We start from the raw sequence: 26,532 nt of genomic DNA, 5'->3' as shown, positions 1-26,532 counted from the left end.
TACTTTAAGTTCTTCTACTGTCAGTGTTGCTCCCCCGACCTGGCCTAGTGGTGCCAGAGAAGAAGTTTCTGGATGTAAATACAAAGAAGCAACACAGTTTAGCTGTGTTCAGCTCGGCTGCAGGATTTATTCTGCAGAACTTTCCTCTCTTTGGGGTATTATGCTCCTCACAAGCGCTATGCGCCCTCTAGTGACCTGATTGAGGATTGCAATAGTAACAAGTTCAGTGCACTGGAATTCGGCTCTAAACAGATATTTTAGACACATAAACATAAAAAGATATGTTGGGGTCTATTTTTAACTCAATACATTTGTTCTGACTGTCCCAATGACTTTTAACACAGTTTTCAAATCTTGTCATCCATTTTTAACTTTTTGATAACCTTTGTTTTTAGCTTTAGACGATACACATTTTAATGAATTATATACACGTTTTTTTAACCCTTTACATCAGCATAAAGTGAGGACAGAAAAACTAATCAAATGTCCCTTTCCACGCACGCTAACACAACTCGTCAGACTTTAATCTCGTGACGTTGGCTCGAGTCCATGAAGGAGGAAAACAAAAATGTCCGAGCGGTTTAAATCAAGACAAAGAGAAATATTCTTGATTTACTTAATAGACCGTGTGCAGGAGTTAACCTTTAAATCAGCATTCAACATTATCCCAGTCTTTGGTTAATGGGGTTGTAATTAGGGCTGCCGCGGTGATCCAAGGTGGCTCAATAGCGTGGTGTGAGGTAATATCACACTGTACAGGTTTTAAAACCAACTGTCATGATTATAACTGTTTCAGCTGTGTGTGTGTGTGTGTGTGTGTGTGTGTGTGTGTGTGTGTGGGTGTGTGTGTGTGTGTGTGTGTGTGTGTGAACGTTTGTCTCTGTCTCTGATTGTCACTGCGTTGTTGTTAAGAAAACAATAAAATAAGTTTGAATAAATTATAGACTTCAAACTTTCCTTTTTGATAAATCTTATAGTTAGGGCTGACGCTGGTGTAGACCAGATCCTAGTTCTGCTGCTATAGACTTAGACTACCAGGAGAACTGATACCTCTCTCTCTCTCTCTCTCCCTCTCTCTCTCTCTCTCTCTCTCTCTCTCTCTGTCTCTCACTCTCTCTCCTCTCTCTCTCTCTCACTCTCTCACTCTCTCACTCTCTCTCCTCTCTCTCTTTCTCTCTCTCTTTCTCTCTCTCTCTCTCTCTCACTCTCTCACTCTCTCTCCTCTCTCTCTTTCTCTCTTTCTCTCTCTCTCACTCTCTCACTCTCTCACTCTCTCTCCTCTCTCTCTTTCTCTCTCTCTTTCTCTCTCTCTCTCTCTCTCACTCTCTCACTCTCTCTCCTCTCTCTCTTTCTCTCTCTCTTTCTCTCTCTCTCTCTCTCTCACTCTCTCACTCTCTCTCCTCTCTCTCTCTCTCTCTCTCCCTCTCTCTCTCCCTCTCTCTCTCTCTCTCTCTCTGAGTGGATGGTGAGTGAGTGGATTGTGAGTGGCAGCGTGAGCTTCGTCGTGAGTTTCAAACTTTTGAATGTTTGTGTGTTATTTTTCTTTCTTTGGTTAACATAGTTTGTGTTTAGTAGTTTGTTGTTGTTTAGTTGTTTGTTTACCAGCTCAGCTGGGCAGCATGCCCGTCGTAGACATGGAGCAGGACTTTGAGAAGCTGACACGCCGACATGCAGTGAAGTTGGTGCCGGCTGTCAGCTGCTCGGTGGAGGAGGCTAGTTTAGCGGTTGGAGAGGTGGTGGGTTACGGCAGCGTGAGGTCTGCCTCCCGCATGAACGGGGCCATCGTTATTTTTTTAGATAGCACGGCTAAAGTGAACGATGTGGTCGAACAAGGTGTAGTCATTAAGGACACTTTCACCTCTGTTCTCCCCCTGATCAACCCGGCTAAAAGAGTCACCATCTCTAACGCCCCCCCGTTCATTAAAAATGAAATGTTAGTAAAAGAGCTGTGCAGGTATGGGCAGGTAGTGTCCCAGGTGAAGATGGTGTCTCTGGGATGCAGGTCCCCCCTGCTCAAACACGATGTTTGTCACAGAAGACAAGTTTTTATGGTCATGAAAAACAACTCGGATGATCTTAATTTGTCTTTTAATTTCAAAGTTGATGGTTTTAATTACATGGTGTTCGCAACATCAGCGACCATGAAGTGCTTTGGGTGTGGTGCAGAGGGACATTTAATCCGCTCATGCCCGGAAAAAAATGTTCATGTGCGGGGATATACTCAGGCAGCACCGGCTGCAGACGCGGTGCCGGTCGATGCTGCCGCCGCGGAGCTCAGCGGAGCTGTCGCGGTGCTCGGCGGAGCTGAGGCCGCTGTAGCGGGTCCTAGCGGAGCTCTTTCAGACAGAGCTGCTGCTGGGCCTCAGAAAAGTAAAGTGTCTGATGTAGAAGAGCTGTCAGTGGTCAGTGATGAGGGCCAGGTAAAGAACAGGAAACAGGGAGACAAAGAAAAGGAGATAACTGAATGTGATTCAAGTGAGAAAGAAAAAAGTTTGATCAGTGAAAGTCAGGAGGTAAGGCAGGAAAGTAATAATAGTGTGTGTGTTGATTATGTTGAAGATGAGGATATGTCTGATTTCTCAGAAAAGGAAGAGTGAAAGCTTTCAGGGCAGTACTAAAGCAGTGAAGAAGGACAGAAAGACAGGAGCAGGAAGAGCAGAGTGAGCTCATGTCCACACAAGAAGAAGGACCAGTCGCTTACACCTCAGCTCACATTAAAAAGTTTCTACAGGACACCAAGGGCCTCAGGCTGCTCAATTTAGAGGATTTCTTTCCAGACCTGAAGTGTTTTGTAAGTTCAGCTCGGCCTTTAACTTGGCGCTCCAGTGCTTTTGGGGACAACGGCCTCACAGGTCAAGAGATCTGTCGTCTCAAAAAACTGATCGGGAAAGCGAAAACACAAATCAACGATGATGATGTTTAGACTGTGTCTCATCTCTTTCCTCTTGTTGTGTTTTTATCTTGTTTCTTTTTTAAACTCCTATCTCTCAATGTGTGAATTTAAAATTGGCACCTTAAATTTAAATGGAGCGAGAGATGATGCAAAAAGAGCTGCACTATTTCAACTGATGGAGTTCAAAAAGTTAGATATTTTAATGTTTCAGGAGTCACACAGTGACTCTAGGAACGAGAGTCAGTGGAGGAAGGAGTGGCCTGGGGAGGTGATCCTCAGCCATAAGTCCACCTGTAGTGGAGGAGTTGGTTTTATGTTTTCTAGAGGCTTTCTGCCTGCTTCGTGTGAAGTAGAGGAGGTCATTGAAGGCTGTTTATTGAAAATTAGAGTGCAGTATGAAAGTGTAAAGATGACTCTGATTAATGTGTACGTCCCATGTCACGCTGTGGACAGGTTGGGTGTGTTGAGTGTTTTGTGTGACACTGTTAAAAAGAGCAACACAGGGGAGTATTTATTCTTGGGGGGGGATTTTAACTGTACAGCAAACCCAGGTTTAGATAGAAACCACCAAGAGCCTCACAGCGCCTCCTCACACAGACTCAGACAGTTTTTAGAAACACACGAGCTGCTGGATGTGTGGAGGAGTTTACACCACACACACAGACAGTACACATGGAGTCATTCTAAAGACAATATTTTATCTCTGGCCAGGTTGGATCGCTTTTATTGTTTTAAACACAACATGAATGTTTTTAAAGAGTGTCTTATTGTTCCTGTAGGCTTCACTGATCACTGTCTCGTTTATTGTTCTGTTTTTATTAAGAATGTCAGACTTCAGAGTGCGTATTGGCATTTTAACACCACACTGCTGCACGATAAAGCTTTTAAGTCTGCACTGGAGTACTTTTGGGTCACTCACAGACAGCTTAAGTCTGATTTTAAAACCATTCAGCAGTGGTGGGACTTTGGAAAAAGTCAGATTAAACAGTTGTGTCAGCAGTACACTCGCAATGTCACCAGGGACATTAGCAGATCTTTGAGAGATCTAGAGATTGAAGTGGTAGAACTACAGGGTTTAGTTGATGAATCAGGAAATCAGGGACATTTAGCTTCCCTAAAATCTAAAAAGTCGGCTTTAGCCAACCTGCTGGGCGTTAAAGCACAGGGGGCTCTGGTCAGGTCTCGGTTCCTGGATGTCACCCAGATGGATGCTCCGTCTCAGTTCTTTTTTGGTCTGGAGAAGAAAAGTGGACAGAAGAAGATCTTTCACTCTGTACGGTCAAACAGTGGACAATCGATCTCAGATTCTGCTGGGATCAGAAAACATGCAGCTGGTTTTTATAAGGATCTGTACACGAGTGAGTTCGTTGATCGTCCAGAGGTGTGTGAGTCATTCTACACTGGTCTTCCTCAAGTCAGCGCTGAAAACAACACAGAGCTTGAGGCCCAGCTGTCTCTGTCTGAACTCTACTCTGCTGTCATGAGTCTGCAGAATGGAAAAGCTCCAGGTATTGATGGCCTTCCTGTTGACTTTTATAAAGTATTTTGGAGTGTGCTGGGAGAGGATCTCCTGGAGGTTTTAAGAGACAGTTTGGAGAGGGGTCGTCTGCCTCTGAGCTGCAGGAGAGCAGTCATCACTCTGCTGCCAAAGAAAGGCGACCTTCAGGATCTAAAGAACTGGAGACCAGTGTCATTACTTTGCACAGACTACAAAATCCTGTCTAAGGTCCTGGCATCCAGACTAAGGCAGGTGATGGGGTCGATCATCCACACAGACCAGACCTACTGTGTGCCCGGCAGGCTCATCAGTGATAACATCACTCTTATTCGGCATGTTTTGGAAGTCTCTGGTTCATTGGCTGTAGACACTGGTCTGATTTCACTAGACCAGGAAAAGGCTTTTGATCGGGTTGAACACCAGTATCTATGGCGGACTCTAACCGCCTTTGGGTTCAACCCATGTTTCTTAGCTAAGATCCAGGTTTTGTACCGTGACATTGCGAGTGTGCTAAAGATCAACGGAGGCCTGAGTGCTCCTTTTAGTGTACAGAGGGGGGTGAGGCAGGGCTGCTCATTATCTGGGATGTTATATTCCTTAGCCATCGAACCCCTGCTTCACAGACTGAGGTCAGGTCTCTCTGGTGTTCGTTTTCCTGCCTCAGAAGTCAGTTTTAAATTGTCAGCATATGCTGATGACGTCATTATTTTTGTTAATCAGCAGAGAGATATCGATGTTTTAAAAGAAACTGTGATTTTGTTTGGGTCGATATCTTCTGCCAAAGTGAACTGGCTGAAAAGTGAAGCAGTGATGGTGGGAGAGAAGCTGAGGGGTCGGCTCAGTCTGCCTGGAGGCCTCTTTTGGAAGTCAGGAGGTTTTAAATATTTGGGAGTGTTTTTGGGGAATGAAACTTTTGTCAGTAAAAACTGGGAGGGTGTTTTAGAAAAAGTAAAAGGACGTCTTGATAAATGGAGGTGGCTGTTGCCAAAGATGTCTTTTAAAGGTCGTGTACTTGTGGCCAATAATCTTGTTTCCTCTGCCCTGTGGCACAGACTGACCTGTATCGACCCTCCGTCCTCTCTCCTGTGTAACATTCAAAGAGTGTTAGTTAATTTCTTTTGGGACAGGTTACACTGGATTCCTCAAAGTGTGCTCTTCCTCCCTAAAGAGGAAGGAGGACATGGACTAGTTCACCTGGCCAGCAGGGGGGCTACTCTCCGCCTCCAGTTCCTCCAGAGACTACTCACTGGGCCTGCAGACCTGGTCTGGAGACCGCTGGCCTGCTGTCTTCTACAGCGGTTTGGAGAACTGGGGCTGAGCTCGTCTCTGTTTTTAATGGATTTACAGCAAGTGAACATTTCCTCTGTCACTGGATTTTATCAAAGTGTTTTTAACGTGTGGAGTCTGGTGAACAGGCAGAGACAGGGACACTCCCACTCTTTGTACTGGCTGCTTAAAGAGCCGGTACTGTTTGGAGGTCGTTTTCATCTTCCTGACTGGGCTGGACCGAGCCTGTCCGGAAAGTTCTGCAGTGCCAGGATTTCCACTCTGGAGCAGGTGGTGGAGCTGACGGGACCTCAGCTGGACTGTCCTGCTCGTCTGGGGGTGAGGTCGACCAGAGTCGTTGATCGGTTGCTGAAGCACTGGAGACATCAGCTGACAGGACAAGAGATGTCTCTGATGTCGGACTATGGGGACGGTTCTCTGCTGCCTGACCAAACTGACCCGTTTCCTGAGTTCACTCTGTCTGCAGACCTGAAGGACTGTTCTGGTCCTCTACTGGCCAACGCTGCAGGCTGCTCTTTTAGTGACGCTGCAGGAAAGACTCTTTACAAACTGATTGTTAAGACTTTGAATAAAAAGACACTGAACGCACGCAGTGACACCCCCTGGAGGACTTATTTGGGGCTAGCTCCTGAGTTTAGACCCTCCTGGGAGTCTTTGTACAAACCCCCCTTGTGTAAGAGACATGCAGACCTCCAGTGGAGAATCCTGCATGGAATCATTGCTGTGAACTCTTTTATCTCTGTTCTTAATGTGAATGTTGTTGATCAGTGTCCTTTCTGTGTGCACAGGGAGACGGTGTTTCACTGTTTTTTACAGTGCAGTCGGCTGAAACCTCTGTTTGACCTTCTGGAGAAGGTTTTTAGTGGTTTTAAAGAGTTTTTTACTAAGCAGGTTTTTATTTGTGGTTTTAAATACACTCGACAACACAAACACAAATGCCAGCTGATAAACTTTGTTCTTGGTCAGGCTAAGATGGCCGTGTACGTGAGTAGGAGGAGGAAGGTGGAGGAGCCAGACGATGTTGTTGATGTGAAGCTGTTGTTTGTACAAATGTTAAAATCCAGGGTGTCTTTGGACTTCAGCTTCTACAGAGCAAATCAGGATCTGGAGACTTTCCAGTCAGTGTGGACTCATGACAGTGTGCTGTGCTCTGTAGAGCACGATCAGTTAGTTCATGGACATGTGCTGATGTAACATCTGTTTATTTTGTGAATGTCATCTGTGAATTTTAGGAATGTATATTATTGTTGAACAGTAAGAAGACTGAAAAATAAAGGTCTGTTTAAAAATCAAATCTCTCTGTCTCTCTCTCTCTCTCTCTCTCTCTCTCCCTCTCCCTCTATCTCTCTCTCCTCTCTCTCTCTCTCTCTCCCTCTCTCTCTCTCTCTCTCTCACTCTCTCTCCTCTCTCTCTCTTTCTCTCTCTCTCTCCCTCTCCCTCTCTCTCTCTCTCTCTCTCCCTCTCTCTCCCTCCCTCTCTCTCTCTCTCTCTCTCTCTCTCTCTCTCTTTCTCTCTCTCTCTTTGTTTGTTAATATTTCAGATAAACACTGTTTTCAAAAACCTAAATATTGTATAGTATATATTTGAAGAACTAAACTTATTTTGACTCATATTTAATCACATCTGGACTTACTCTGCCTTCCTGCAGTTCCTCACAGCTGGAATCAGTCTCAGTCGTCCCTGGTCTGATGTCTTGTACTTCTTCAGGTTCAGCTCATTCAGAACCTCCTCTGACATCTGCAGCATGTAGGCCAGAGCAGAGCAGTGGATCTCAGAGAGTTTCTCCTCTGATCTGTTCCCTGACTTCAGGAACTCTTGGATCTCCTGATGGACTGAGAGGTCGTTCATCTCCGTCAGACAGTGGAAGATGTTGATGCTTCTGTCAGGAGAGATATCTTTATTGTTCATCTCCTTCAGGTTGTTGATGACTCTCTGGATCATTTCTGGACTGTTGTCTCTCCGACCCAGCAGGACTCCTAAGAGTCTCTGGTTGGACTCCAGAGAGAGGCCATGAAGGAAGCGAACAAACAGGTCCAGGTGACCATTTTAACTTTTCAGGGATTTCTCCATGGCACTCCTCAGGAAGACATCCAGGGATAAGTCATCACTTTCAGGAGTTTGAAAAATGATGTTTTTAAGGAAAGCCTTCACTACACCTCTCTTCCTGTTTGTCAAACAGTGGAACATGTAGACTGCAGCCAGGAACTCCTGAACGCTCAGATGAACAAAGCAGTAGACAGTTTTCTGGAAGATCACACACTCTGTTTTGAAGATCTCTGTACAAACTCCTGAGTACACCGAGGCCTCTGTGACATCCAGACCACAACGCTCCAGGTCTTCTTTATAGAACATGATGTTTCCTTTCTCCAGATGTTCAAACGCCAGCCTCCCCAGCTTCAGAAGAACTTCCCTGTCAGCCTCCATCAGCTCATGTGGACTTGTCTCACGTCCCTCATCATACTTGTTCTTCTTCCTCTTTGTCTGAACCAGCAGGAAGTGTGAGTACATGTCAGTCAGGGTCTTGGGCAGCTCTCCTCTCTGCTCTGTGCTCATCATGTGCTCCAGAACTGTGGCAGTGATCCAGCAGAAGACCGGGATCAGACACATGATGTGGAGGCTCCTGGATGTCTTGATGTGTGAGATGATTCTGCTGGACAGATCTTCATCATCACTGAACCTCTTCCTGAAGTACTCCTCCTTCTGGGCGTCAGTGAAGCCTCGTACTTCTGTTACCCTGTCAACACATGAAGGAGGGATCTGATTGGCTGCTGCAGGTCGAGAAGTTATCCAGATGAGAGCTGAGGGGAGCAGATTCCCCTTGATGAGGTTTGTCAACAGTGTGTTTAACGGTGATTTCTTTGTGATATCAGACACAACCTCCCTGTTTTTGAAGTCCAACCACGGTCTGCTTTCATCCAGGCCGTCAAAGATGAACAACAGTTTACAGACAGCGAGCGTCTCTGCTGTGACCTTCTGTAATGTTGGATGGAAAACACGGAGCAGCTCAAGAAGACTGTACTCCTCATCTCTGATCAAGTTCAGCTCCCTGAATGAAAGCAGGATCACCAGACTGAGGTCTTGGTTCTCTGAGCCGTCTGCCCAGTCCAGAGTGAACTTCTGCACTGAGAAGGTTTTTCCAACACCAGCGACGCCGTTTGTCAGAACCACTCTGATGGGTTTCTGTTGGTCGGGTTGAGCTTGTGTCTTTTGGTTCTGTTGGTCGGGTTGAGCTTCTGTCTTTTGGTTCTGTTGGTCGGGTTGAGCTTCTGTCTTTTGGTTCTGTTGGTCGGGTTGAGCTCTTGTCTTTTGGTTCTGTTGGTCGGGTAAGGCTTTAAAGATGTCCTGACACTTGATTGGAGTCTCATGGAGGGTCTTCTTTTTAGAGTCTGTTTCAAGCTGTCTCACCTCATGTTGGGTGTTCACCTCTTCACTCTGTCCCTCTGTGATGTAGAGCTCAGTGTAGATCCTGTTGAGGAGGGTTCTACTTCCTGTTTCATCACTTCCTTCAGTCACATGTTCACATCTCTTCCTCAGACTGATCTTAAGTTCATCTGTAACCTCCTGCAGACCTCTATCTGCTGAAAGAGAAGAAACATATCCTGAGACTGGATTTATAAAATGATCAAATAAACAATTTTCATTATTACACATTAAGCAAACTGCATGACACAAAAACATCCCTGTAATAAATGTGTGCTGCTACAAGAGAAATAAAATATACTGAATATAAACTGACAGCAAGAATCAGATAAAATGTAAATGTTTCATTTAACTATATATCAATGAAAATACTAACTGCTCTGTCTTGTTTTTAGACACAATGACTTCAGTCTTACTTATTACAGTGCTGGACTTACTGGATATCTGCAGTCCTCCTCTTATTTTAGATCGTTCTCCACACTGGGGACAGGAGGACTCTCCTGATGAAGTAGACTGGTCCCAGTATGAGGTGAGACACTGTCTACAGAACCAGTGTCCACATCTGGTAGAAACTGGATCTCTTGGGACACACTGACACAAAGCACAGCTGGACAGCTGCTCCTCCACAGAAACAGACCCCTTTGTTATTCTGTGGAGATAAGGGAAATCATAAAGCCGTGAAAACTGACACTGACATTTAGAAACCAGTGGTGGACTAAATCAAATAAAGACACAAAACGTTTTAAAAAGGTGTGCCATGTCCTCCGCAGTGAGCATGTGCAGAAGTCTGTCTGTGTAACCACAGAGTCTACCATCTGAGTCCAATAACTGATCTACAAGTGTGATGTTATTTTCAACCAGTTTTCAAAAAACAGGGATTCATTTTAGTAGAGAATGTCCTTATTGTTCCAGATGTAATATCTGTGTGGAGAGAAGTCATGTTTCAAGATGAGAGACCAAGTCAAGAGTATCTGTTTATGGAAGTTGGATAGTTTGATCGGGATTTTACTGATATTATAGTTGCACAGTAATAAAATTCCAGGCCACCAACTTTAGAAAAAACATAATTAGTGAAGTTTCTGACGTAACTAGGACAGAGATAATATACTGCTCCTTTAAGTTTATAACGTGTACATCTGGAGAGATTTGTATCTGAAGGAGATTTAGGAGTCCCCTCAAGTTGAATGTTTACATTGAGGTGTTGTGTAGGAGTATTGCCAAATATGGATGTGTTACATGATGTTTTTTTTGACCCATGATGAAAAGCAGACGTTTAGATGCATATAGGCGATTGTCTCTGTATGTTCGGGGAGATCATTATTTAGCTTCTTGATCCTCCTGGTCAGACGTGACCAGTGACTCTGTTTCTTGCTTAAATAAAATTATACTCTTTGAAAGCAAGTCAGACTCAACGGCAAATTTCTTCATCAAACATACCAACAACAAGGAAATCCACATCATTAGGAATCATATTCCATAGAGATGTTTGGTTATTTAAAATGTCTCAGCCTGTTCACTTTGAATGTTAAGAGCTGTGAAGTCTAAAAAGTTCAAGCCCCCACATTGACTCGTGTTTATTGTCACGTTCTTTTTAACATAATGTATTTTGTTTTTCCACAGAAAGTTAAACAACGTATAATCAAATCTTTTGGTTACATTTTAGTCAACATCCAAAGATAGAGCCGGATTAGTGAGTCTGGAAGTGCCCTCAGCTTTTGAGAGAAAGGTCCGTCGTCTCAGAGATAAATCTCTTTGTAAACAAGAGTTTTATCAACGATGGGATTCAAATTTAAGGTGCACCTTATATTTTGCTCCTTGGTGATAAATACTCTCAGGTATGTGACCTGGTGATTCACTGGATTATTACAAATATGGGGAACATTACAATCTTTAACAGCCATAAGTTCAAAGTGTTTAATATTTAGGTTGAGACCTGAGACCTTTGAAAAGTTATTAATCAGCTTTATAGAAAGCTGCACACTGAGCATGTGCAGGAGCTGTGTCACGACCTGCACACTGAGCATGTGCAGGAGCTGTGTCACGACCTGCACACTGAGCATGTGCAGGAGCTGTGTCACGACCTGCACACTGAGCATGTGCAGGAGCTGTGTCATGAGTTAAAAAAAGAAGTACCGTAAAATCTGAAATATAAGTTGCTCTGGTATAAGACGCGCTGTGTTTTTGAAGGTCTCTCAGAGAGAAAATAAAGTTCACACTGTCTTCCTGCGTGACAGTTTTTATTGTGTTCAGCGAAGTCCAAAACCTGCAGTTACTGTTCAGCTTTGTCACCCTTTTAGTCTGTTTTCTCTTTGTGGAGTCTGCTCTCCTACCAGCTACAGTACGGTAGTCGAGCTCTCAGCCTGCAGGGAAAGTTGTGAAGCAGAGACTCCTAGCTTGCGAGTTCTCTGCCCGACTCCACTTGTTTCTCTTTAACTTTAATAAAGGACTCTTTCAATCAAAAGAGCGTTCAACAAGGTTTATTTATGGAACAATATCCTACAGTTTTCTGTAAATTCATTATTTTGACCTCTTGAGGGAAAAGTTTTGAAAAAGTAGCGCAGCCAGACTGGTCTGTGTCGCTGTCTTTCCCAGAACAGCGTGCAATCAGCTCTTAATACACTGAGGGCCTGATTTACTAAAGTCCCAAGTAAAGAGTACTAAACTGTGTGTTCACTCCACAAAATTGCACGTTTGGTGAGTGTGTGTTTTTCGGTTGATCGACTGAGAAAATTTGCGTGAATGACAGCAGGTGTAAACCTTGTGGAGGCGGTACTATTTAAGTTGGGTTTTTGTGTGTTCTACTGGTTTACGTCATGGAGAGTTTGGACGGAAAGCAGAATGACGGCAAGCGCAAAATAGGTATCAGTGGAAGAGGCAAATGAACGTCCAGTATTTCTGAGTTATAGCAGATGAAACTGAATATTACAAAAAGAAAATTTGGCTCATAAGAAAACCTCTGCATTAAACAGGGCCTCTGTTTTCTTCATCTTTTGAAGATGAATTGTCATACATTGTGCAGGAGGTGTGAGCTGTGTCCTCTGTGGCGCTCAGGCGTGACACTCGGCACATTGTTGAGCACCAGACAGCTGGCCAGCGCTGTGTCTGATCGGACATAAACGCTCTTCCTAAGAGTTATCTAAGACGGGGGTACAAGCAGTGGTGAGGTCCCCCCAGTCAAGCGTAGCAGCAGCGGGCTTTAGAGGGAGGAGACGAGCGCACTATGGAGAGGAACGCACCAGAGGACACGAGCTGGGGGAGAGACGCACAACCTGAGAAAAAGGAAATCCCAAGTTTAAAATAAAATGTTGGTGAGAAGAGGGAAATATGAAGAAATAAACGTCAGTGTTGAGATTCTTTAGAAAGCAGAGGCTGTGAATGTTCAGTTTTGTTTAAATAGGCAACAATATAGTTTAATCATGGTGTTTCCTGCTGTCATTCCAAACTTATTAACATGTGTGGGGAATAACGTGATCTGTATGTCTTCTTTTGTTGTGCCTATGTCTCCTCCTAACTTCAATAACAGCAGTCTGTTGTGTGTAACACTGGTCTCCTGGGTTAGCACCTTCTTTTCAAAGGTGTTAAATTCAGACACCATCACAATCACCTCAGTTTTTGTCAGGCTTGGTAAATCACAATGCGTGTACTAACTTAACTTGTTTGCATTTTCTCCTTTCTAGGACAGAAACGCCCCATATTGAATATTCATGAAGTCAAACGTACTAAATGGTCAATGCGTGTTGTTTTGTTCATATGAAAGACGCAGTCCTCACTGCGCTCCGTTAGTAGATCAGTTAACACATTTCTTGCGGGTGGTATCAAGTTTGCACACGTTTTAAGACACACAAACCTTTAGTAAATCAGGCCCAATGAATGGGGATGGTTTTTTAATCGCGTCCGGCCGCACCCAGTGATGGTGACTTCTGCACCCGCGGTAATGATGGCTCATGTGTCAACATTTTATACTGGTATATTAGTAAGACCCAGCCAACTTTTAAGATGAAATAAAAACAGGTATTAAAAGTGCATCTTACACCGGATTTTACGGTACTTCAGTAAAAAAAGAAAAGATCTCATTGTGTAGTCATGTTAGAAAAAATAAAAAAAGACAAACAAAGAGTGGACACAACAGAAAACATGATTGAAAGAAAACGATCACAGCAGATCTCACTAAACTTCAGGATCAGTTTAAAAGACTTCTTCCTGCAGAATCACAGAGAAGACGACTAGATACACAACCAAAGAGTCAATACTGAAATCATATTATCTTATCTATAAACATATAATACATATATATAATCCTTAGTATGTTGTTATGAGTTCAGTGACTTTCTCTGTATGATCACTGTGTGCAGGTTGATGATTAAAAACAAGAAAATCAACACATTATGGTGTTCAGGACTCTTTTTTTTAGTTTGACAGTTTGGTGATTAAAAAAAGTTCTCTTACTGTGGATCTGAGGGTCCTGGTTCATTACTGAAGTCTGGAGGAAGACCTTTAGACCGGTCACTCTTCATAGAGAGACAGCTGGACAGAGGAGACTCCGCTCTGTCCTCCTCTTTGTCTCCTCGATCACTCATCTTCTGATCTGAGGGTTCTGGTTCATTACTGAAGACTGGAGGATTATCTTTAGACAGGTCACTCTTCATAGAGAGACAGCTGGACAGAGGAGACTCTGCTCTGTCCTCCTCTTTGCCCCCTCGATTACCCATCTTGTGATCTCCAGATTGATCAGAGGACAATAAAAGACGTTCATGCAGGTAAAACAACCTGAGGACAAAATAACAAACAGGTGAGACACAAGCAGGAAAAATGTGAAAGACGGAGATGGTCAAGTGTCCACATCTCATTACCTGATGTGATCCTTCATTTGATTTTCTCTTCCTTCCTGTCTGTCTAAGTACCTGATGCAGCACCTCAGTGCAGTTTGTTTTGATCCTAACATGATTTGTCCGTCTGATCTGCCCTGAATAATGCCAATAACAAGACATTGAGTCTTAAACTTTAAACATTAAACTAACATGTTAGTATTTAACAGCAACCATGACCTTTAGGACATTTGTACAACTAGAAGTGTATAAAACAGGGTTGGAAACCAGCACTCGTCACATACGGGTGTCTTTTTGCAGTGGCGGGTGAATTTGCTCAACCTACCGACCACAGTGGCAGAGCGAGGGTCACAATGGTGCTCTATATGCTGGAATGGCTTTGCTTGGTGTAACATGATTAACAGAGCACAGACTAGCATCTCTTTAACAGCGGGTCCAACCAGCTTCAGGTGTGTTTAAACTGACGCCTCGCTGTCTCAAGTCCAACATGATGAAAAGAAGAGCGCTGTGGCGTTGATTTGGGCTCAAAGGAGCAGCTGTAAATACTATAACTTCAGACATTTGTCTTGGGCTCAAAGTGCTGCACACATTCAGCGGCCTCACAGTAGAATCCATAAAAACAATAGAAAAACACATCGACATGTCAACAGAAAAGTACAGACCCATGTATAAAACACAACATATATTGCACATTACCCATATAGAGAAAAAGATATCAAAATATAAAAGCATGTAAGAACATCATGACGCCATGATGTTTCTGCTGTAAATGTCCAATGATGAAATGGTGAAACAGACAGTGGCTTATCTTAGAATTTATTGGGCCGAGGTCAGACAACAGCAACAGAACACAAATGGCTGACAAACTTTTCATGTTAACGGTCCTGTTATATTCTGTTAGCTGGTACAGCCTACAAATTCTTTTACCATTTGGGAAGACTTCTAAAAGGCTAGAGAGGTGACATTACCTTCACTTGAAACTGTCAGATATCTACATTGAAGTCATTTAAGCTCACAACATACACTCGGCTCCTCTCCAAAAATAGATCTGCTGCTATGAGAGTCTTACACAAACTGTTACATCCACACAGACCTAAACCAATGACCCTTAGATGGTCGACAGATTTAAAATGATATATCCACAAAATGATTCAAGTGAATGATTATGTGAAAATAAATACTAACAGGCACAACCCGTACAGCAGGCTTAGATTTAAAGTGAACAGAGATTACAGTACCACGCTGACATCCAGCTGAAATACAAAACTAATGTAGTTCAGCTTCCTGGGCGCTAAAACGCCCTCGGTGTCAGCTGTTTTTAGTCACTGCACTCAAACACTATCAGTCGAAAGACGTTCAACTTTGAGAACAGCGCCACGCTGGTCACTTCACACACACACACACGGACACACACACACACACACACACACACACACACACACACACACACACACACACACACACACACTCACACACACACACACACACACACACACTCACACACACACACACACACACACACACACACACACTCACACACACACACACACACACACACACACACACACACACACACACACACACACACACACACACACACACACACACACACACACACACTCACACACACACACACACACACACACACACACACACACACACACACACACACACACCCTCACCAGTGGAGGTCTGGGTGTGTGTGGTTGTGTCTCACAGACACACACATTAATAAAAGTCCGTAAGAAGCATCAGAAAATAAAGTAGTCTGCTTAGTTGACTTCAGACTTTTCTGGGCATGTCTCTCTCTCTGCTGTTACTCAGGGAACGCGCTGTTAGCATGCTGCATTCAGGGGAGCTCAGACAAGAGAGATGCATTCAGAAACGGGAGTCCGGAGCATTTACCATAAAGATCAGAATACGTGGGCACTTCAAATTTAGGGGCGGCTCACTTCACCATGTAAACTGGAGGAGCGGCTGGCTTGACCGCAGTAATCAGCTGGCTATCCAGCGCGAGTTGCAGGAACAACTCGCAGGACCCCCCCAGAGCTTTAAACCTAGGGGAAACACTGGAGTGTGTGTGTGTGTGTGTGTGTGTGTGTGTGTGTGTGTACACAAAATGTATTTTGAAAAGAGGAAGTAGTCCACATTCACAGAGCTGATCCTGCTCTGTATGTGATCAGTTTTAAAGTATTACTCAGCATGAACCTGCTTCATTAACTGATGAACCAGAGGTTTAAACAGTAAAGTCATAATAATGTTGAATTAAACTCACCCTGTCTCACACGTCTTTGTCCTTCTGCTCTGTCCACTCAAAATGGAGTCTAAGCTCTGACTCAAGGTTCAAGGTTCAAGGTTTCTTTATTATCCCTGCGAGAGGGCAATTTGTTTTGCAGTCAGCAGTAAAAAACACACACATACTTACAGCCCGAAATGAGCAAACAACATAGAAAGGACAGTAAATAAATACAATAGATAAGAAACACAACACACAGTTAGTGGTTTAAAAAGGTGATGGCAGCAGGAACTAATGAGTTTCTCAACCTCTTTGTCCTGCATGCTGGCAGGCTGACTCTGCGGCCTGACGGCAGCAACTTTAAATCCTTGGACAAAGGATGACTTTGTTCTGCCAAGATTGACTGAGCTTTCTTAAGACACCTTGTTTTATATAAGTAAGAAAGGTCAGAAAGGGACGATCCTGAGATTCTGACACACAGTTAAAACTGATTCAATAAAACAGGAATAAAACATCTTCATAAAAGTGCTGTCAACATTAAAATTCCTAAGCTTCCTCAGAAAGTGCACACGCTGATGAGCTTTTTTGCAGACAGCTTCAGTTTGGAGCTCGAAGGTGAGTTTGTCATCGATGATAGTCCCCAGGTACTTGTATTGGTGCAGCACCTCAACAGCCTGGTTGTTAATAAAAACAGGGGAAATGACAGAGGGATTTTTCCTGAAATCTACTGTCATTTCTTTAGTCTTTAGGACATTAATGTCCAGGAAGGATGACCTACACCAGTCTGTGAATTCACTCACGACTGGGCCGTGATCTGGGTCATCAGTGCTTAGGAGGGAAACGATCACAGAGTCATCTGCCAACTTGATGATGTGTCGGTTCTCATGTCTACTTTGACACTCATTTGTGAATAGTACAAATAAAAGGGGAGAAAGGACACATCCCTGGGGTGATCCAGTGGAGGAATAAAGAACATCTGATACGATGCCATTTGCTCTCACACGCTGTGACCTTCTTGTTAAAAATTCCATCAGCCAGCATATAAGACCACTGTCAATGTTGTGGATGGACTTGAGCCTATCTGCTAAGATGTGTGGTTGTATGCAATTAAAAGCTGAGGAGAAATCAATAAAAACTAGGCGTGTGAGGGTCTTAGCTCCCTCAAGGTGTGTCAGGACTGTGTTTAACAAAGTGCCCATTGCGTCCTCAACACCCCTACCTGACCTATATGCAAATTGTAATGGATCCAAATTTGCTTCCACAGTTTTTAAAAGTGAGTCCTTTACAATTTTCTCAATTGACTTCATCACGAGGGAGGTAAGCGCTATAGGCCTAAAGTCATTGAGTGCTTTAGGAAAATGATTTTTGGGCACAGGTACAATTATGGAATCTTTCCATAAACAAGGAACTCTGTGGATGTGGAGAGACAATTTAAAGATAAAACATAAGATCCCTGCCAGCTCTACAGCACAGTTCTTAAGGATGCGCCCTCCAATTCCATCAGGTCCCAGACTTTTCCTTTCCTTGACGCTACGGAAGTGTCTCAGGACCATGCCCTCATCAACATCGATGCTGGCCTGCCCTGGGGAAACGTTTTTAAAAGTTGACTGTTCTTTACTGAAGTTGCGGTCGTTAAACCGATTAAAGAAAAAGTTCAGTTCATTGGACAGTTCAACATCAAGCTTGTCATCAAGGGAGATTGTACATTTCTTAGATTGTATCCCCATTATAGATTTCACACCCTCCCATGCAGGTCGTGAATTTCCAGAAATGAACATTTTCTCTACTTTGTCCTTGTAGCTACGCTTTGCAAGCTTTATTTCGATATTAACTTGTTTTTGTAGTTCCCTGTACTGAGTCATATCCCCTTTATTAAAACTGATATTCCGTTGGATAATTGTGCTCTTGACAGACTTAGAAATCCATGGCTTATTATTTGGATAGATGGAGACTCATTTTTGGGGGATGACCAAATCCTTGCAGAAGGTGATGTAAGCTGACACAGTCTCTGTGAGCTCATCAATGTCAGTACAGTTACCTTTAAATAGAACCCAGTCTGTTCAAGAATAACAGTCTTGGAGACATTTAACCGATTCCTCCGGCCAGACCGGAACCAATCTTTGTTCTGGCTTGTTCCTCTTCAGGACCGATTTGTAGGACGGAACCAAATAGATGACGTAGTGGTCAGACGTACCTAGCGGAGAAGGGATTTATACGCTCCTTTCACTGATCCATAACAAAGGTCCTGTGTTTTTGTGAGACGTGTTGGACAGGTCACATACTGGTTGAAGTTACCTAAGGATTTCCCGGGTTTACAATGATTAAAATCACCCATTACAAAGTTTGGTGCCTCCGGCAAAATCCCTTGAAGCCGTTGCACTGTTTTCACTATAGCCCTGGTGGCTATGTCAACATTAGCTTTCGGGTGGATATAGACAAGTGTCACGAATAACTGAGGGACTCACAGAACACTTTCACTTTGGTTTCTTGGAAACCCGTATCAGCTCAGAGTTTCTCCTCCCCTTCTTGTTATTTCCTGGAACTGAAACAGTGATGACTTTTGTTAGTTCAGGTTTCTTGGTGATTGTCTCCCTCTGCTGGGTTCAAAGAAAAAAGCATTAATCCAAGCTAACTAGGTTTAGCAAACTAAACAAAGTGAGCTGGGATCATCTTCAGCAATAGTTGTGGTTTTCAGACTGTTAGCCCCTATGCTGCTTTGTTTTTGGGTTTGATCCCTTTGTTACTATGGCAACAATAATGCTCACTAAATCCCAGGGACAGTTTGGTTTGTGTAGGGAACATCAGCCCCACATGTATAACCAGTGGCAGATTTAATCATTTGGGGGCCCTCTGCATCTTTTGGGAAAATGTGGTGTTTCTAAACAGATGGGTCGGGACCCAAAAGTGGGTCTCAGAGCCTTTTTCAGTTGGAACCGAATGTTATTCACATGTAATGAACAAATTGGAAAAGGTTGGATACAATTATTATTTTTATATAAATTCTGCTAGTATAAAGCCCAGTGGTTCAGACCACTCACAACATGAATTCTGATTTAAAAAAGAAAATAAGCAACATCAATAAAATGTCAAACATTATCAAAAGAAGAAGTGAATTAAACATTTATTTTGGCAAACATAGTTTTATATTATTATCACATAAAGACTCAAATTCTACAGACACATTAAACCAAATGTTAACAAGTTTAGAACGACTAACAGATACAAGTTGAAACACATCCAGCAACAATCAGAGTTTTTAAACACACTTAAAGTTAAATATCATCAATTTACACTCAGAAACCAGCAAACCGTCTGAGACTGTTTCCACAGACTAACAGCAGTTTGGCTGCTTCAATATCAGGGTTTTTCCTGCAGAGAGAATTCTTTGGGGCCCCCCAAAGAGGTTTCAACCAGCACCAAAGGAAAATCACGAGCGCCAAAAGAAAAAAAAGACAATTCAAACTGCAAATCAAATCCTCTCTGAATGTTAAAAATATTTATACAAGCAGAACATAAACTTAAATACGTCATCCATTTACGCATGTGGCTCGCGCTGGATAGCCAGCTGATAACTGCGGTCAAGCCAGCCGCTCCTCGAGTTTACATGGTGAAGTGAGCCGCCCCTAAATCTGAAGTGCCCACGTATTCTTATCTTTATGGTAAATGCTCCGGACTCCAGAGCGAGCAGCAGTAACAGACAGAGAGAGCGATGAAGTGAAGTGCTAAATGTCTAGGTCTTACCATAAAACTGTGATACACGTGTATGAAACGGGAGTAAACTGAATACTGTTCAGGGAATCGCTTCGGTAACTTCCGTTTTTTAAAATAAGGTGTTCACAATTTTAAAAAAACAACAGTTTTCTTGGAGAAAACAATAATCAGAAACCCTAGCAATTATTATTTTTCGGGCCCGAAGCACTGACAAGTGTGTAGGACCCTCTTGGAATGCAAATGATTATTATTTTTATCATTCCGCCACTTTAAACGCGATTTTGAGGGCCTGAACGTGCGTGAAAACTCAGCAAAATTTGCACGGTCATCGGGTCCGGCGAAAAAAACGTTATATTTTGGCGTTTTCATGAACGAACTTTGCAAATTAGCTCAACGGCGCCCCCTTTTGATTTTTACAAATAGGTTTTTTTGCCTACATACATGAATTTGTTTTACATGTTAGAGCAGGCCGAGACCTACAAAAAAGTCAGTGGCAGTCATCGTCTAATTTCAACAGGAAGTCGTCCGCTATGATTTTTTGAATGTCTAAAAAGTCTGTATTGTCACCGTTTACAGGGTACCTGTTTGAAAGCATCCGCCCGAGAGCGTTTATCTGATCAATTCAAGTTTGGTGTCAAATGAAAGTAGACAAGTTGAAGAATAAAAGTTGTGTTCAAATCACGAGGTTTCGAAATAAGGCGTGGCCGTGGCGGGATGTCAAAGTTTGATGTCGTTTTTCGCATCGCACCAAAAACAGTAAATGCTTATAACTCTACTATGCAGTGTTCAATCATCACCAGAAAATTCATGCATGACAAAGAGCCCGCCCTGAACACATCCATGATTTAATTTTTTTAATTACTCACAGCGCCACCTGTTGACAACAGGAGGCCACTCCTTCTGAGCACTGTTTCTGCGTGAAAAGCTGTTCCCTTACGGACGCGTTGTTTACCATCAAACAGGAAGTAGTTTTTTCACGAGCTTAACATAGTCGTACAGACCCGAAACTTCATACATATAATCCTGGTACTAAACTCAAACATCTTATATCGTTTAAGTAAGTGGGCGTGGCTTAATGGCTCAGTGGCGCCCCCTTCAAATTTTCAAAATGGCCTGCCCATAGACGGTTCTTTCACGTACATTCATGAAAATTGTTACGCACATTAAGCTTGTCAGGACGGACAAAAAATCATCTGGCAGTGTTTCAAAAAACCCAACAGGAAGTCCACAAATTAAAGTTGAATTTCACAATAATGGCCCAAAATCGTGATTTCAGCCTTCCTATTTGAACAAACTTGGCCGAGGGTCCAACGCTGTCGCCATACGGACGCGTCGCTCACCATCAAACAGGAAGTAGTTTTTTCACAGGTGCATTTTGGCACCTTTCCAAAAAAGTAAATGATTATATCTCTGCCATGCAGTGTTCAATCATATTAAAATTTCTCATAAATGATACGGGGCCTGTCCTGAAGACATCCATGATTTAAATGTTTTGCTTAGTCACAGCGCCACCTGTTGACAACAGGAAGTTACTGCTTCTCAGTTAGCACTAGCCATTGCTACAAGGTAGCTCATTTCCCGCTCAGAATTGGTGGGAACCATTCAAACACCTTGGCCATACAACACTTTCAAGCTCAAACACCTGCGTCCAACGCTCTCGCCATACAGATGCATCATTCGCCGTCAAACAGGAAGTGGTTGTAACTCTCATATACTTTGTCTGATCTGCCTCAAATTACACAGGTATGATCAGGGTTGTCCTCTGAACACATTGACATAACAATAGTCAACTTTAACCATAGCGATTATTATTCTTCTTTTCATTGTTCCTCCTCTTTGCGGCCACTTTTGAGGGCCTGAACGTGCCCGAAAACTCACCAAACTTTCCACAGTCATCAGGTCTCGCGAAAAATTTGATATTTTGGTGGTTTCGTAAAAAATAATCGCAAAATGGCTCAGTGGCGCCCCCTTGAAAATTTCAAAATGGCCTCCCCATAAAAGGGTTTTTTCACGTACACTCACGAAAATTGGTATGCATATTAAGCTTGTCGGAACGGACTTAAAACCCTCCTGCAGCGTTTCAAAAAACCCAACAGGAAGTCCACAAATTAAAGTTGAATTTCACAATAACGGCCCAAAATGGCTCAAAATCGTCGATTTCAGCCTTCCTATTTGAACGCACTTGTCCAAGGGCGCTCATCCAATCGACGCAAACTCAGTGTCAATGCGTTCTAGACAGGCTCAGCATATCTCGTTGTGCTCTGCACGTTATTTCGTCAAAGGGCGTGGCCGTGGCGTGCGTTTTAAGTTTTTTGAGCATTTTGGCAAGTTGCCAAAAAAAGTAAATGCTTATATCTCTGCCATCTAGTGTTCAATCATATTAAAATTTCTCATGCATGATACGGGACCCGCCCTGAACACATCCATGATTTAAATTTTTTGATTAGTCACAGCGCCATCTGTTGACAACAGGAAGTTACTGCTTCTCAATTAGCATTAGCCATTGCTACACGGAAACTCATTTTCCCGTCAAAATTGGTGTGGACCATGCTAACACAATTTTCACAGGTATAATCAGGGTTTGCTTCTGAACATCATCCCAAAACAATGATAAAGTTTAACTATAGCGCCCCCTACTGCAAAGTATAACTACTTTTTCTCATATACAATGTCAGATTTGCTCCAAATTTCACATGAACAATGTCAGTACTGGCATGATCACATCTACCCTAATACAATTATGCCATTAACATAGCGCCCCCTACTGGAAAGATGCGGTACTGCATCTCAGATACTTTTTCTGATCTGCTTGCACGAGTACACAATGATTCTGATATGGTTGGACTAAGTACTTCTTAGACTACATGCACAAGTAATATGAAGTACTTTTACTGTGTACGTTTTGAGAAATCAATTGTCAAAGTCCTTTATGAATCATTGTAATTTGTATTTTTTCTGACTTTGACGTCTTGTAAAAACATTTTCCTCCGTAAGTAGGCAATGATTATGGTTGGACTTAAGACTTCTAAGACTACATGCACGGGTACTATGAAGTACTTTTACTGTGTGCTTTCGGAGAAATCCACTGTCAAGCTCCCTTACACAGCACAGCTCTCTGCAGTGTTTTAAATGTGACAGTACCAATTTGATACGCTCTTTCAGAGCTACATGTTACACTTTTAATATTTTGCAATAAACACACATACAAGCATTTTTCAAATATGAATAATCTTTCACGAATAAAAAATTACATTGATGACATTTTTTTACATTTATTACAAACATTAACATTTTTGTAGAACATACATATGAAATTACAAAGACTATGAACACCAACAACTACATCTATCTAACAATTGGGATTGCAATAGAATCCAACTCCTTATAATGTAATTGTATTATCTACTCAACAGCTGAGCTCCTATCTCCCATGAGAAGACTTAATTCTAATATCATTATTGAGCATATGCATTTATTTTTTAATTTGTGGGGGGAATGATGAAGAAGAGGTTGGTTTTTGAAAGACTACAATCTCTGGTAACACATGACAGCTTCTTTTTCTTGATTTTGTAAAAATCCTTGTAATTTCAAGCATTCTTTTTTTCCTTATGTGCCATAAACTTGCTTACTTTCTATATCTTTGAATTATTTAAAAATATTTTGTTAAAGTATCAAGGGGTTGAGGCTGGACTGAATTTCATTGTGTAGTGATCTGCAATGACAATAAAGGATCCATCCATCTATAACTAACAAAGACCTTGGCCCTCCAAATCCTTCATGAATACTGAACGAGAGGTCTCGTCCTTAACTATTTGAAAATAAATTATTTTAGAATAGCAGAATTGAATGTGTTTGACTCTTTTGAGCATGTGTATTCTAAAAGGTTCATAGTACCTGTGCATGTAGTCTAAGAAGTACTAAGTCCAGCCATATCAGAATCATTGTCTACTTATGTAAGAACATATTTTTTTAATTTCTTTCCCCAGGAAAACACCTTATTTTGAAAAACGGAAATTACCGCAGTATTATTCTCAAACTAATTTCACTGACCTCCGAAGCTATTCCCTGAACAGTATTCTGTTTCCTCCCGTTTCATACACATGTATCTCATAGCCAGTTTTATGGTAAGACTTCGGCATTTAGCACTTTTGTCTGGAAAAGGAGATTAATAACGGGTCAAAATCGCTCTCTCTGTCTGTTACTCCTGCTCGCTCTGGAGTCCGGAGCATTTACCATAAAGATCAGAATACGTGGGCACTTCAAATTTAGGGGCAGCTCACTTCACCATGTAAACTGGCTTGACCGCAGTAGCTGATTGACTGTTTGTTTCTTTTGACTGGTTCATGACGCTCCGCTGACACCCACAAGTGCCTATCGCAAAATTCAGAACAAAACAGAAAACAAAATCTGGGTAACAAATGGACTCGATCAGGACAACCCAGAGCTTCAGCGGATTCGAGAATGCATCTATTTGTTGAATTCCCATTGGTCTAAGCATGTTCTTACTAACATGTTGCCCCATTGAAGTGTGCCTTCAGGGCAGCTTTCAGCACTCGGAGGCCTCAACAAGCGTCCTTTCGAGATTTTTTTTCTTCGGTTTGTTTCTGCTCTAAAACATCTTCAAACCGCTTCTGTGCGCTCCTTCCCCCTCGAAAAAAACCCCTCTGTGTAGCATCCCCCGTTAAGACGCCACACGAGGTCCCCCCCCGACACACACTCACACCCCGTCCTGTAACATATCAGCTTCTAATCATCAAACTCCACAGGATGCCGGCAGATATGTTTATCATATTGATATTTACGCAGTGAAAGATTTCAGTTTTTTCCACAGCTGGTAGACGAGTCATCGAGTGCTGTATTCAGTCCTGGCACGCCTTTTAGTGCCATGCAAATCTATGCACTATCACCTCCTCAACACCAGTCTTTGGTTTCAATCTGGTTTGTAAAAGTACACACTTTGGGTTTCTTTTTTTTTACCACTTTCAGGCTTAATCACATGCTTTTAATCACTTTGCCTTGTACGATGTTTTTCTTACCTCTAATCCAATGTTGTAGTGCAGATGTTAAAAAAAACAACAGAAGGCTATTTCTACCACAAGCAGCGAGCCCCCTTTTACAGTGTGTTATAACGAAGCCCCATTTATCTAAAGATGATTATTTTTTGGAGCATGATAGAAACTTAGTGCAAGAAAAACGGGAAGGCCGCAGAGAGGAAATGTAGTTTTGTTTTGAGGAACGACAGTGGACTACGACTCGATGGTTTCCTAGATAGCATGCAGGCTAATGCTGCATTCATGTCAAATGGGAACAACTACAGCGGGCTTCCTTTAGGAGCTGTCGGCTTTTAGAGGTTTCGTTACACGCATGAACTGGTGAGCAATACTTCTTAAAGTGTGTTTTTATACCAAATCAAGCATTGCATTGTCAATCCACAAACAAAAAAAATCACTAACGACGGGTGAAAGAGATTGAAAAATATGTCAAGATTCATGCAAGAGTATTCTCTGGATCCAACCACAAAGTTCCCGATCCGTCTTTAGGTCCCATTTGAACAGATTTATATTAGTTCCAAGCAGAAAACTTCTGATATGATATTTCCCAAAGGACATGAATGCAGCATGAGAGGCTGGGATCCTTTAGGTGTGTTCAGACTAAAAGGTTGCCCTGGATTATTAGATTTTCCCTTCATGACATCACAAAGGGCAGTAGCCCCTCCCCCAGGTGGGTGGCACTCCCACAGCTAGGTGTTTGTTCTGCCCTCTGAGTCTGCCTTCTCACCGTAAACAATAGGACATGGAGCGAGAAAAGCACCGAGTACACCCAAGCCCTTCCAGAGAGGGGGCGTGGTCAGACACAGCTCATTTACATATTTAAAGGTACAGACACAGAAACAGCCTGTTCTGAGCAGGGCTGAAATAGAGGGGTTTATAGGCATGATCAAATACAGGATCAGAGTGGATTTAGAACAAGAAACTTCACACACATGTTTTGAGGAGCTCTGAGACTTATTTAAACTGGTTAAAGAGGAGGACGATATGTGACCTTTAAAGTGGAAAAACCTCAGACAAATTCTAAAGAGCTTGTGTGCATTTGTTAGCCGTCAGGGAGCTAATAACATCAACTTCTACTGAGAGTTCTTTCTGTTCCTGTTCTTCAGAGGACAGTGAGTAGAGAAGAGAACCAGGGAGAAAGAGAAGTGAATGACATGAGGTAAAGGTGCCAAAGGTTGGAGTTGAACCCGGGGTTGCACACTTGGAGACCTATAGTGTCCGCACATGGGGTGTGACCTAACCACTGGGCCCCTGGCGCCCCAAATCATGATTTTCAAGCCTTTATATTATTTTAGTTCATATGCAATGGGAACCACGTCTAACGCTCCTGAACTCTTTAGTCTGAACACACCTCAGCACAAAGACCTCCTCTTTCCTTCCCCTGTAGTTTTAATGAATTCAATCAATTTTAAAAATAAATAAAAGACCACATAGAAACCTTGAATTAAAGTTTGAGAAAAGATTCACAGCATGAAAATATAAACATTGAATTCACAGCCACCTTTGGAGAGAAAAAAAAAAGTGTGTCAGCTTACCTTTTCGTTTCTTTAGCAGAGAAAGAAAAAGAAGAAATCAGTTTGAGTACCAGAACAAGATGGTAGAAGTCACAT

General features: G+C 42.6%; 1 protein-coding gene and 1 pseudogene across 1 annotated transcript in view; both read right to left on the bottom strand.

The window, feature by feature from the left end:
* LOC136179319 (NLR family CARD domain-containing protein 3-like) overlaps positions 1 to 13,933 on the bottom strand; it is an 84,995-nt pseudogene extending 71,062 nt beyond the window's left edge.
* Positions 1 to 26,532, bottom strand: part of LOC136179336 (NLR family CARD domain-containing protein 3-like) — a 373,903-nt gene that overhangs the window by 255,726 nt on the left and 91,645 nt on the right.

Source organism: Labrus bergylta, chromosome 5 (assembly GCF_963930695.1).
Source record: "Labrus bergylta chromosome 5, fLabBer1.1, whole genome shotgun sequence".
NCBI classification, from domain to species: domain Eukaryota; kingdom Metazoa; phylum Chordata; class Actinopteri; order Labriformes; family Labridae; genus Labrus; species Labrus bergylta.
This window is presented reverse-complemented; position numbering and strand designations above follow the sequence as displayed.